This window comes from Euprymna scolopes, chromosome 14 (assembly GCF_053919585.1).
Source record: "Euprymna scolopes isolate OS-2025 chromosome 14, ASM5391958v1, whole genome shotgun sequence".
Classification (NCBI taxonomy): domain Eukaryota; kingdom Metazoa; phylum Mollusca; class Cephalopoda; order Sepiida; family Sepiolidae; genus Euprymna; species Euprymna scolopes.
In genome coordinates this window covers 154,922,055-154,934,094 of record NC_136495.1, presented here as the reverse complement: position 1 = coordinate 154,934,094, position 12,040 = coordinate 154,922,055, and the positions used below count along the sequence as shown (strand labels likewise).

The 12,040-nt window shown below is 35.3% G+C and overlaps 1 pseudogene; it reads right to left on the bottom strand.

Annotated features, from left to right (window-relative positions):
• Window positions 1–11,684: 11,684 nt before the first annotated feature.
• Window positions 11,685–11,801, bottom strand: LOC145293429 (5S ribosomal RNA; annotated as a pseudogene).
• Between the last annotated feature and the right edge of the window lie 239 nt (window positions 11,802–12,040).

The window sequence follows — 12,040 nt, the reverse complement described above, 5'->3', positions numbered from 1 at the left end:
TTTCCCGATTTGTAAGCCTAAATTGTTAAAGGAGTAAAAAGGTTTTTCCTATCGCCAGACTTTCACATTCCTTCTTTGTCTATTATTACAAGCAGATATACAATCACAGAGACTCAGTAGAGATACCCAGAGCTTGGTCGTGTTTCTTGACGAAGACGGCAATCCTAATTCTTTTTTCATTTTCTTCCTCTTAAACTTGGCAACTTGAAGGTGTTTGCTTACAATATATGTTCACGTAACTATTCTGAGCTGCTCTTGCTTGACAGGTTTGTGGTGCTGGTATTTCAAACAGACAGTACAGAAGCTCTAACACTTATGTAGTGCTAAAAGCAACTGCTCTACGCCATTGTATAATATCGCAGACACACAATAGACTAATGGTCTACTTGTGTGTGAACTTCTGAATTTCTGAGATAAGGATTCGTTATTAATTTATTTATTGCGGATTATTATCCTTATTTTGTTTTAGCTGTTTATAGATGTGGATAACAGTCCGCAATAAATAAATCAATAAATAAACTAATAAATAATACTCATCTCAATAATGAATTCCAATTAAATAATGTATATAAGGATTCGTTATTCGTATTATTTGGATTCATCGGACTACTGTTCTCATCTTGAGTGTGATTTTCGAAATGTTTGTATTGTAGATGCGAACATAGAGCAAGGTCCTATGCGAAGTGCAGTGTATATATATATATATATATATATATATATATATATATATAGCTATCTTTGCTAGTGTATATATATATATATATATATATATATATATATATATACACACAGGTATCTTTGCTAGTGTATATATATCTATATATCTTGTGGCCCATAATTCACTTTACATTTTAAAAATTAAATAACTTTTTCTAATAATATATCTTAATTTCTCTTTTTAGAATTATGAAATAGAATTTTTGGGAATTTTTTGTATGGATAAGTTTACAACAGAACAACGAGTGGAGGTAATTGAAATTATTTTGTAAATTAATGGTCAATCATTGCAACGCAAAGATCTTATATGCGCCATTTCAATGTTCGACATCCTCCTAGTAGGCCTGCAATAATGAACTTAGTGACGCGTTTTCAAGAACAGACCTCTTTAAATGACAGGTCCTGACAGAGATGAGGTCGTTCAGTACATACACGTGAAAATACTGAAGATGTGAGGCGTTGCATTGAAGAAAACCCAACCACATCCACTCGAAGGTGTTACCAAGAACTTGATATCTCACGGAATTCTCTACAGCATATTCAAAGAGACTTGCACATGTATCCTTACAAAGTTCAATTAGTGCAATCTTTACAACCACCAAACTTTCAGAAACGACTAAATTATGTCCTCAGGTTTTAGGAACCTGCAAGAAATGATAATGTGTTTATTCACAAGTTGATCATGGAGATGAGTCTCATTTTTATTCGAATGGTTAGGTCAATAAAGAAAGTATCAGATTCTGGGGCACCGAAAATCTACGCCAATTTCATGCGAGCCCAATGCACCCAGTATGGTTTGGAGTGACCTCAGAAAGGGTTATTGGGCCTTTATTCTTTGAAAATGCGAATGAAAATGCCGTGACTGTAACTGCTGCGAGATATAGAGATATACAAGTGAAGTTTTTCAACCTCAGTTACCAAACATTCTAGAGTATTAGTGACAACAAGATACGAGAAGACATCTCGTATCTGATTTCAAATCCGGTTTTGTACCCGGTCTTGGCAAGAAAAAGGATATCCTGAGCACCCCCCCCAGATGTGGCAACAGTACTTTATTTTGGAGCATTTTGATAATAATGAAAACATTGTTATCTAAAATATTACAACTTTTGCTTGATGCATTTATCTCTTTTATCTTGAAGTTTCTGAATGAATAATAAGATGGATAACTGGTTAACTACACGGACTGATAACTAACCTGACTGTAATTTTTGGCCTTCGGGTCAAGATCAAAGTGTAGTATCTGTTCTTCATATGCTGCACTTCAATTTCTTGTTCTCTGTCTGTGGAGGAGAAATCCTTCACGACTGAGACAATTTTAATTTTTGTTCCTTTTCTCCACATTAAAAAACGATCCTGGTGTCTAACTCTGTCCTGTGGGGAGGCATTGTAAATAGGAACTAACCTGACTGTTCGAACCCAGTACGTTCCACGGAAACACATCCATCTAACGAACACTTGACTTTGTGTCTAATCTTCTGGAGTAGAGGTAAATAAATAATACGATCTTTAAGATTCATGACACCATAAAAATATTGTTTTTCTTAATCCAAACTCAACGATCACAAATATTACGCAAGTATGAATTATGTAGAATATCTGCATGAATCTAATTACACATAGGCGTTAAATAAAGATGATCATTGTCTGTATTTTTGAGATGAGGTGTTTTCATTGATTGAGATTGTTGGACTGACTTCCTCATCTTGGTTGTTATTGTCACAATGTTTCGGCCGTTTTGCGAAGTAAAAATAATAAACAGAGAGACCCACTGGAAACTTAAACTGGTACGAGTGAAGCCCCGCATGGAGGAGAACATAACCAAAAACTGCATATATTCCATCCCATGCAGTTGCAGAAAGGTTTACAAGAGTGAAACATGCCACCCCCTTAAAGGATGAAGTAAAAATAATAAACAGAGAGACCCACTGGAAAGTGAGAAAACTTAAAGAAACAGCTTACATGCTCGGACATAACAACCTACTGAGCAAACCAAGCATAGAGCTGAATGCAATTTGGACACCTCTGATAGAGAGAGAAAACCTTGAATAAGAGCATAGGTTTAGCATTAACAAAAACCAACAAAGAATTGTCCTAGTGGCCGAGTGGTTCTAGACGTTGTATCAAAGTTTACAGTTACCCAAAGGTGCTGAGTTCAATCCTGAACGAAGGCAGTGAAAAAGTAACATTCAAAACAGAGAATCAGCAACTATGTCCCAAAGCCTAGCTGGAGTCCGAACACGGTACCCCCGTAATAATTATAAAGGGTTGGGTTCGAGACTCCTAACAAACGGCTCCCCAGTTCGATACAAAACACCTGACGAAGGTCGGAGGGCAAAACGGCCGAAACGTTGTGACAATAACAACCAAGATGAGGAAGTCAGTCCGACAATCTCAATCAAAGATGATTATTCCATAAGAAAACCGAAATAAAAAAAATACTAAGGAATTGATTAAAATGAATTTTTAAAAGAATATACAAATTAGCTAGATTTTTTGCTAGTGAATGAAATTCCACGACCTATATATAACAAAGTTGTATTTTCTTTTTAAATAAATAGAAAAAGGGGTTTTAATATGAATATCAATACACAAAAAACACATTTATAGGAGTATCGATCGAAGAAGGATATATATATAAAGCTGAACGTTTGTGTGTGTGTCTGGTCACGAATAGACTCCTATATGGTTGACTAGTATAGAAAACTGATCACACAGGAATGGGTATGTTTGATCTGGCATAATGATGATTCATTAAAATTGTGGGGTTTGCGTACGCGCCTGGTCCACAAAGTATGGAAATAAAAAATTTAAAAATTTAAAAAAAAAACCGTTTACAACTGTTTTTGATATAGATGTACGCAAGAATACTTTGATAAGTATGTTTTAACTTTAATAGGGATGGTATAATAAAATTGTGGGGTCTGCATTCGCGCCTGGCCTCCTTAGAATGGAAATAGGAACAAACTGTAATAAAGACTTTTCATATCTATCTGCGTAAGTGTACTTTGATAATTATGTTTCAGTTTGAAGAAATATGGTATAATAAAATCATGGAGTGTTCGTTCGCGCCTGACCTCCATAGAATGGAAATATGTCACAAGGTTTTTAATATAGATCCACAGAATATTGTGAAAAGGGTTTCAGTGTGAACAGGTATGGTATAATAAATTATGGGATTTATCTATTTTATTTTTACTTTCATCATATTTTGCTTTGGTTTTGATACCCCCAAATTCGAAGCTATATATATATATATATATATATATATATATATATATATATATATATATATATATATATATATATATACGCGTGTGTGTGCGTGTGTGTGTTTTATAGAATAACTAGCCTGGGTGCCCAGCATTGCCCGGGTGTTTTTAGGTATGTGTTGAGCAAAAAAAAAAAAAATAGTTATAGTAGGAAAGCAGGCTCGAACCTGTACCGCGAAGGAGAAAAAAACGTGGCGTCTTAGTTGTTCCGCCCATTGTCAAACCGGAAGTGACCTAGGTTTAAATTAAGGCTAGACAATCGAAATAAAGGAGATCACTTTCGAAAATATCGGCGAAAAAAGCGACCCCTCCCCATAGAAAAGTTAAAGATTAAGAAATCAATGTTTTTGGTCAATTATTGGATATTTGTCGTCCGAACGGTCGAGCTTCAAAATGATACCGACCTCGTGAAAATCCGTCACTTCTGTCGAAAGTTTTAGGCATACATACACACATACATACATACATACATACATACATACATACATATACATACATTTAAACAGACAGGTGAGATTTATATTATAGATGTTATGTTAATTATTTTAAATTTATAAAACACGGGCCCAGTTTAAAAAAAATCCTCTAACCTTACATGAGGTACGAACTCATAAAACCTATTGCCTTAGTAATATGTGTTCTGGTTTTTCATTTTTTGTCAATCAATCACGTGTTTCTATTTGTGTACGAACAGACACACTTTTTAATGATATATAATTATAGAGTTCAAATTCTCTCCGAAATACGAGCACTAATACCCACTCACACCTACACTGTAGATATCTCTAGATGCCGTGAAGCCTTCTACTCGAATAGCTTTTTCCTTTGGACTGCTGCACTTTGGAATTCCCTCACGAGACCCTGCTTCCCTGACTGTACTGACATGCAGAAATTCAAGTGTAATGTGAACAGACATCTTGCTGCCCAACTCCCTACATAGTACCCCTGTAGCTTATGTCCCTGATAGTAGCCCCTTACATTAAAGTGACAATGTTCCTTGTTTGGGGTGAAAATTTAATAAAAAAAAATCATGGAAATTCCCTGACTGTCCTGACATGCAGAAATTCAAATGTAATGTGAACAAACATCTTGCTGCCCAACTCCATAAATAGTATCTCTGCAAATCTGGTCCCAAATAGTGGCCCCTCACGACTAAGTGGCTCTGTGCCTTGTTTGGGGTTAAATGTCAATAAAAAATCACTGTCTATTTTGTCTTTTCCGAAAGCTGATTTCACTTTTTGTCCCCCCCCTCCGTCGGGCACGGTGACTAGAACGTTCTTAAATACTGTTTTTTTTTTCTAGAATGAACGCGATTCAAAATGGTGGACATGTTGACGCTGTAAAATTCGAAGATTATCTTGTAAGCATCATGGCGCTTCGTCAAACTCCTTAGAAATTCCCAAGAGAAATAACAAGAGAAGTCACAGATGGCGTCTTAATGAAATCAACAATCATGTCTATACTTTTGTTGTTGTTGTTCTTTTTTCTTCTTTTTTTTCCTCTTTTCTTCTCTTTCACCCTTTTTTTTCTTCTATTTATTTTTTGTCCCTTTCTATTTTTTCTTTCTTGTTCTTTATTCCTTCTTTCTCTTCTTCTTCATTTAGTGTCTTTTTCCTTTTCTTTATATTCTTTTTATTCTTATTCTTTTACTTTTTCTTTTTTTGTACTTTCTTCTTCTTCTTCTTCTTCATCTTCTTCTTCTTCTTCTCGCGTTTTCAACTTGTTATTCATTTATTGTCCGCGTGCTAATATTCATTAAGTGTCGCTTGTATTTTACTACATGCCTGTATTTTACTACATGTATGTGAGCATAAAGCCGATTTATATTTCACCCTCCACAAATCTGCATCTGTTTGTGAAAAACTAACGATAAAACGGTGCGGTTTTCTTTCTAACCAATTGTAGTTGTCTGGGGACATAAAACTAATATAAACGATGCTATTTGCTTTACAAGCGGCGCCTTCGTAATAATAAGCAACCGACAGAATGTTATGAATGTCTTTTATTGTGCATACAAGTTTTGGCTAGAATTATTTTTAGCACACAAATTTGGGTGCACTGCCTTTTGTACGCTGACCTAGTCTCCCTATTTTCTTGTGTCAGATTCTCCCGCGTTGGGAGGGAGGTTAAATACTTAAACACTTAAATACATTGGGCGTACTAAAAAAAAATGGCACATGATCTAAATTAAGACAAAACGTCCATTGCGGACGGTCAGTTATGGCCTAATCTTCAAGAAGATATATCTGATTAATTAGTTAGATCATGTGACATAGAAGGGATTTGAAGTAAGATATCAGTTGCTGAGTAAAAATTAGTGAAGATAGAAGTATTAATATAAGGTACTAATATAAGGTATTAATATAAGGTATTAATATAAGGTATTAATATAAGGTATTAATATAAGGTACTAATATAAGGTATTAATATAAGGTATTAATATAAGGTATTAATATAAGGTATTAATATAAGGTATTAATATAAGGTAAAAAAATCCAAACTAGAAAGTTAACCTTGGGTTTACTTTCGGCAGTTTCATAACTCTTCCTTTCCTTGTTTACTTTTTTTTTTTTACAAAGGAGTCACCACTTATCAAGGCACAGAGGCCACTCGAGGATAAGGGTTAATGAGTATACAGTAGTCAATGGAACAATATCGTAGTAATCGTTAGTAGTGGAAATTTTGGTAAATTGGATTATTTAAGGGAACGGCTCATCAAAACTTGTTTACGTTAGACTTGTAGTTAGTTGGAAAGCATGCAAACGGAAGACAGTTCCACAGGTGTGCAGTTCTAAGAAAGAAACTTTGTTCATGGAATCTACGTTTAGGTTTAAGCACAGATAAAGAGTGTGGGAAATTATTAAAAGTGGTTTCAGTTAGTGGTTTCATCAATGAGGGTGAGACCCAAGGGTTCACTCATAATTGGAAACCTCGTGCATGCTCAAATGATTTACACTCATAGTTACCAAATATGGCAGGCTAACCCACCAGCGAGTACAGTGTGAGATTTTGACGGGTCACACCGCTCACCCCTAAAAAAGGTGTGAGGGCCCCAGGGATGGAACATAAATCAGAACCCTATGCACGCTCACATCGTGTGATGTAGAGCTATCGAACTTGCCAAAATAATCCCACCATAGAAAAGAGGATATTTTTACGGGTTACATCGCTCACTCACACAAACGGAAGTAGGGCATCCTAAAGGTTCACTTCTAATGGGGAACCCTGATTAGTGCTCATACTTTGTGTCAATAAAGATTGCTACTACTGCCCCCTCATGTTTGTTTGAGGGGGTTGCTTGAAGCTACCTCTTTACAACCACATCTATTTTTCATAACGTTTCATACCTTCATAAATCAGAGTTTATTTTTTGAAGACCCTTTTTTACTCAGTCAACGACAGATACTTCTGCTAATATATATATATATATATATATGTATATATATATATATATATATATATATATATATATATATATATATTATTTTGAGTACGACCTGATCAAAACAAAGAAAAAAAGATCACAGTAAACTACGCAGCATATTCCAGGCTGTTGAAATATGTTTTCCTACTGTAGACACAGATGTAAAAAATGACTTATACGAATCATCCAGACTTCCTCTAGGCATATTAGATGGTACGTATTGTGTAATACGATCTTGGAGTCACTAGTTAGTCCTGCCTATATACTCAGCCTCACTATATATATATATATATATATATATATATATTGCATGTTGTATATACACGTACACATACCTAGCTTTACACACATATACACACAGACACACACACATACACACAATACATATATATACATGTATATATATATATATATATATATATATATATAAAGGGAGAGGGTTTAAAAGAAAATGAATTTACTTGGGATTATGATTAGTACAATATATCAGACGGAAAACAATCAGATGACAATTCCTGATATCTTGTCACTTTTCGATGTTTAGTGTGGTGAAAAGTCGGCTTTTCAAACTGGATGTTTTGAACTAAGAAAAATTTCTTCTTTAAATATAATTTTGTCTCAATCAACAATATTTTTAAAATAAAATTTCGCAATTCAAAAAAAAACAAAAAAACAAAAACAAAAAACAACAAAAAAAAATCTACTGCTACAGAAGTACGCCATTAACCGCGAATAATTTGGAAGGAAAAATCAGTGAGTTTCGAATCAAGCGAGATAGCAAAAGAATTCATGTCTTTCCATAAAAAGAGTTGAACATTTTATGTTGTTTGCACCACTACATAAAAATTTAAGAAAGGAACATGGGACGTTTGTTAGGGGGTTTCTGTCTCTTAGAGTAGTTGTTTCTACTAAATATCTCGAGTGTAATCAAGCGTAGTATTTCGCATATAGTCAGTAGAAAGGAAGCAATCATACATTTAATGTGGATATTAGTGGAACTGACGCAACTTGACTTGAATTTGAATACTCTATTATGATGAGCCGTAGTCGACGGTGCATATATCCGTAGATAATTACATTTTAAAAGTATGGTGTATCATGTTGGTCAGAAATGGATATAAGAGAATGGATGGTCTACAAAATTGAGCAGTACAGGTTCTGTAATTAAGCCGTGGAAAGTCAGTCACATAGTGTCTAGAAGCAAGATCTATTTGGTAGACAACCATTATACATATCACCACAACAAACTATGAAGATCCATTGAAAGAACTGCAAAGAGATGTAGCTTGAAAGATCGCGTAACATCTGGGAACATGAATCTTCACTAATAATAACAAACGGAAAAGTGACAATATTCTTCGACAAATGCATACATGAAGACATATACATCAAAGACAAGGCTATAAAACCAGGTATTTTCACCTGGAACAAGGCTAAGAGGACTACTACCATCATTTATGTTACCGTACCGAACAACTATGGTTTAAATAAAGCTGAATGCAAATGAGTTGCGAAATATCAAGATCTGAAGAATAACTTGAAAATGACATGTTATATGAAAGAAAGAAATATTAAACCGATTGTGGTAGAGCCAACTAGTCTAATAAAAAAATCTAAAATTCTACTTAGACACAATCCCGGGAAAACCAATCTGCAACTAAGTCCAAATAGCAACCTTCAAAAAAACAACATCTATTCTCAAAAGACTCTTATAAAGATATAAATTTAACGCATAGCAAAATCAAGTGTTGGTCCCAGGAGGTTGATCTCTTTGCCTCTGATACCATCTGACTCTTCGAGTGTAGAAATTAGGTCTTTGGTTTACTTATCCTTTATTTTTTGTGTAGTCCTCAGAGTCCGTTAGCTATGTTTCTGACAAAGAGGAAGAATTACTGTTTTCTGGGTAGCAATCTATCCATTTAACACTTATCGTTGGCTACATTATACGATTACTTTTTTAAGTTGTATTTTTATCTCCTTACATCAAATGGCTTTATGTCTTGCTAAAAAAACTTTGCGTCATTCATTTATATTTTTAGCTATTTCTACATACATACATACATTCATACATATAGACAGACAGACAGACAGACATGCATACATACATTCACACATAAAAACATACATACATACCTGCATAAAACATACATACATATATGCATACATACATGCATGCATACATAAATACATACAAACATGCATTCATACATGCATATATACACACATATATATATACATGCATACACACATACATGCATGCATACATACATATATAATACACATACATACATTCATACACATACATATATACATACATTCATACATACATATATAGATACACATATACATACATGCATACACATATACATAGATACATACATACATGATGATTGCAACGTCTTGTCAGACGAGTGCCACTCCCGCAGACATTTAAAATCCATGAGCCCAAATGCCTGAGGGAGTATCTATACAAATATGATGTTACAGAGTCTTAGCTTTGTACGACAGCTAAGTCTCTCTCTCGGTTCAAAATGTTGAGATCCAGCAACAAGCAAGAGCAAGATAGCCAGCAACAAATTAAACTGCAGACCAGCTTAATGCGGGTAATGGTCTTCCGCTTCATGTTTTTTTAAATCAGAGATTTGCTTCTCCTAGAAAGGTTGCCTTCACCACGGCTTACGGGAGCCTTCTCCACCCCAACACACACACACACACACACACACACACACACACACACACACACACACACACACACACACACACACACACACACAAATATACACGGTGCTAGTTGGCCGTTGACCCAGAAAAAGAGTTCATTCGCCCTTTGGAAGGTCTTGTTTTTAATCCTTTAGGGAGACTAGCCGCCCTCCTCACCAAACAAGTCTGGTGGGGGAACCAGTTTAGTCGCCGGTGACCCGACCATGAGGCAGGTAGTACTGGGTTACATGGTACCAGTAGCACATGACATGACCTGATATACATACATACATACATACATACATACATACATGATGACTGTGATGTCTTTCCAGAGTACTGTTTCTTCATTCGTTTTGACCGGCTTGATTATTTTGTTATTGATTATTTTGTTATTGATTATAACAATGAGACTAACCGAACGCATTTTATCCCAAACCGTAGCAATAATGGCGATTTTGGCATTAAGATCCTTATATAAGGAAACAAACTTTTCTATTTTAGACAAAAATCTAAATAAATAATAAAATATGTTTGAGACAGTATTGATAAAATATTTTGAGTTATTTTATGGATGATTGATGCCACGGTCATAATTCCGAGGGGCAGAGAAAGGATGACGACGCCCACATTTGATGTACTGACATTTTAGTTGGCAGAGATATATAAACATCATACATGCACACCTGCATGCACACGCGGTTGCTGTCTACTCGGTTTTGACCATTCACAGATTTTTCAGAAGTTGTGCACTCGTGCATCAAGAATAGAAGATACAGGGGGAAAAACACGTAAATTGAGCTTACGCAGCACACAATCTACTTTTTGACTGAAGTACGGCACACTGAATAAAACGAATTTTCATTTCAGACCTTCAGGTTTTTTTTTTTGTCAAAGTTTACCTTGTCTTCACACAGCTCATATCTGATGACAGTAACAGTCCGGTTATGAAGACCATAATCAGAGAAAGCTCTTTTTTGTAAGAGTTTTTAGTATTTTAGCCGGATAAGGAGTCCCATCCACCAAATACATACATAAATGATGATGATGATTGCTGCATCTTTCCAGATGATCAGCATCACATTGACTTCTCTCCATCTCGTCTTCCATGCTATCTCAGATGACTCTGCACCCCCGCCGCAGACGTGCACATCTTGAAGAAGATGTGACATACAAATTGAGCAATTTCTATCGAGTTGATTTCCTCTGGAGGCTGAAGGATATTCCTATGAATAATCATATATCTTCTCAAACCAGCAGTAGACTTGCAAACTTTGTTGTATATTAAATAGATCGTTTGGTTCGGACTAATAGGTATAAAGTTGACCCGAACAGGAGTTTTGTATACATACATACATACATACATACATACATACATACATACATATATACATACATACATACAAACTTCCTTCAGTCTGGATACTCACTGTAAGGGTGCTTGCGCGTGGAAAACTTGTAGCAAGAGTTGCGCAATTTCCAACCACACTTCTCCTGAGCCAACGAAGTTAGACACCAGTTGCAAGTGGAGGTTCAGGGCGACTGGAAACTATGCCGAGATAAACAAAGAGCAAACACAGCGCCTAGAATTCCCAAGTGGTCACCCAGCTGGTACTAGCCAGGCTCAACGTTACTTAACTGCGGTGATCTGACGAGAACCGGTGTGTCAACGTGATTATATCGTATACATACATACATACATACATACATACATACATACATACATACATACATACATATATACATATGATCTCATCCAATCAGATGAACAGACAACATAGCCAACAGAACATAATTTTACTCAATCCTTTTATCATAGGCAATTTATCGTTTCACTTACAGGTGATTTAAACAAACTAAAACAACATTTAAAAATCAATAAAAGAAGAAAATAATGTGAATTGAGAAATTGAAGCTGTTGCGTGTA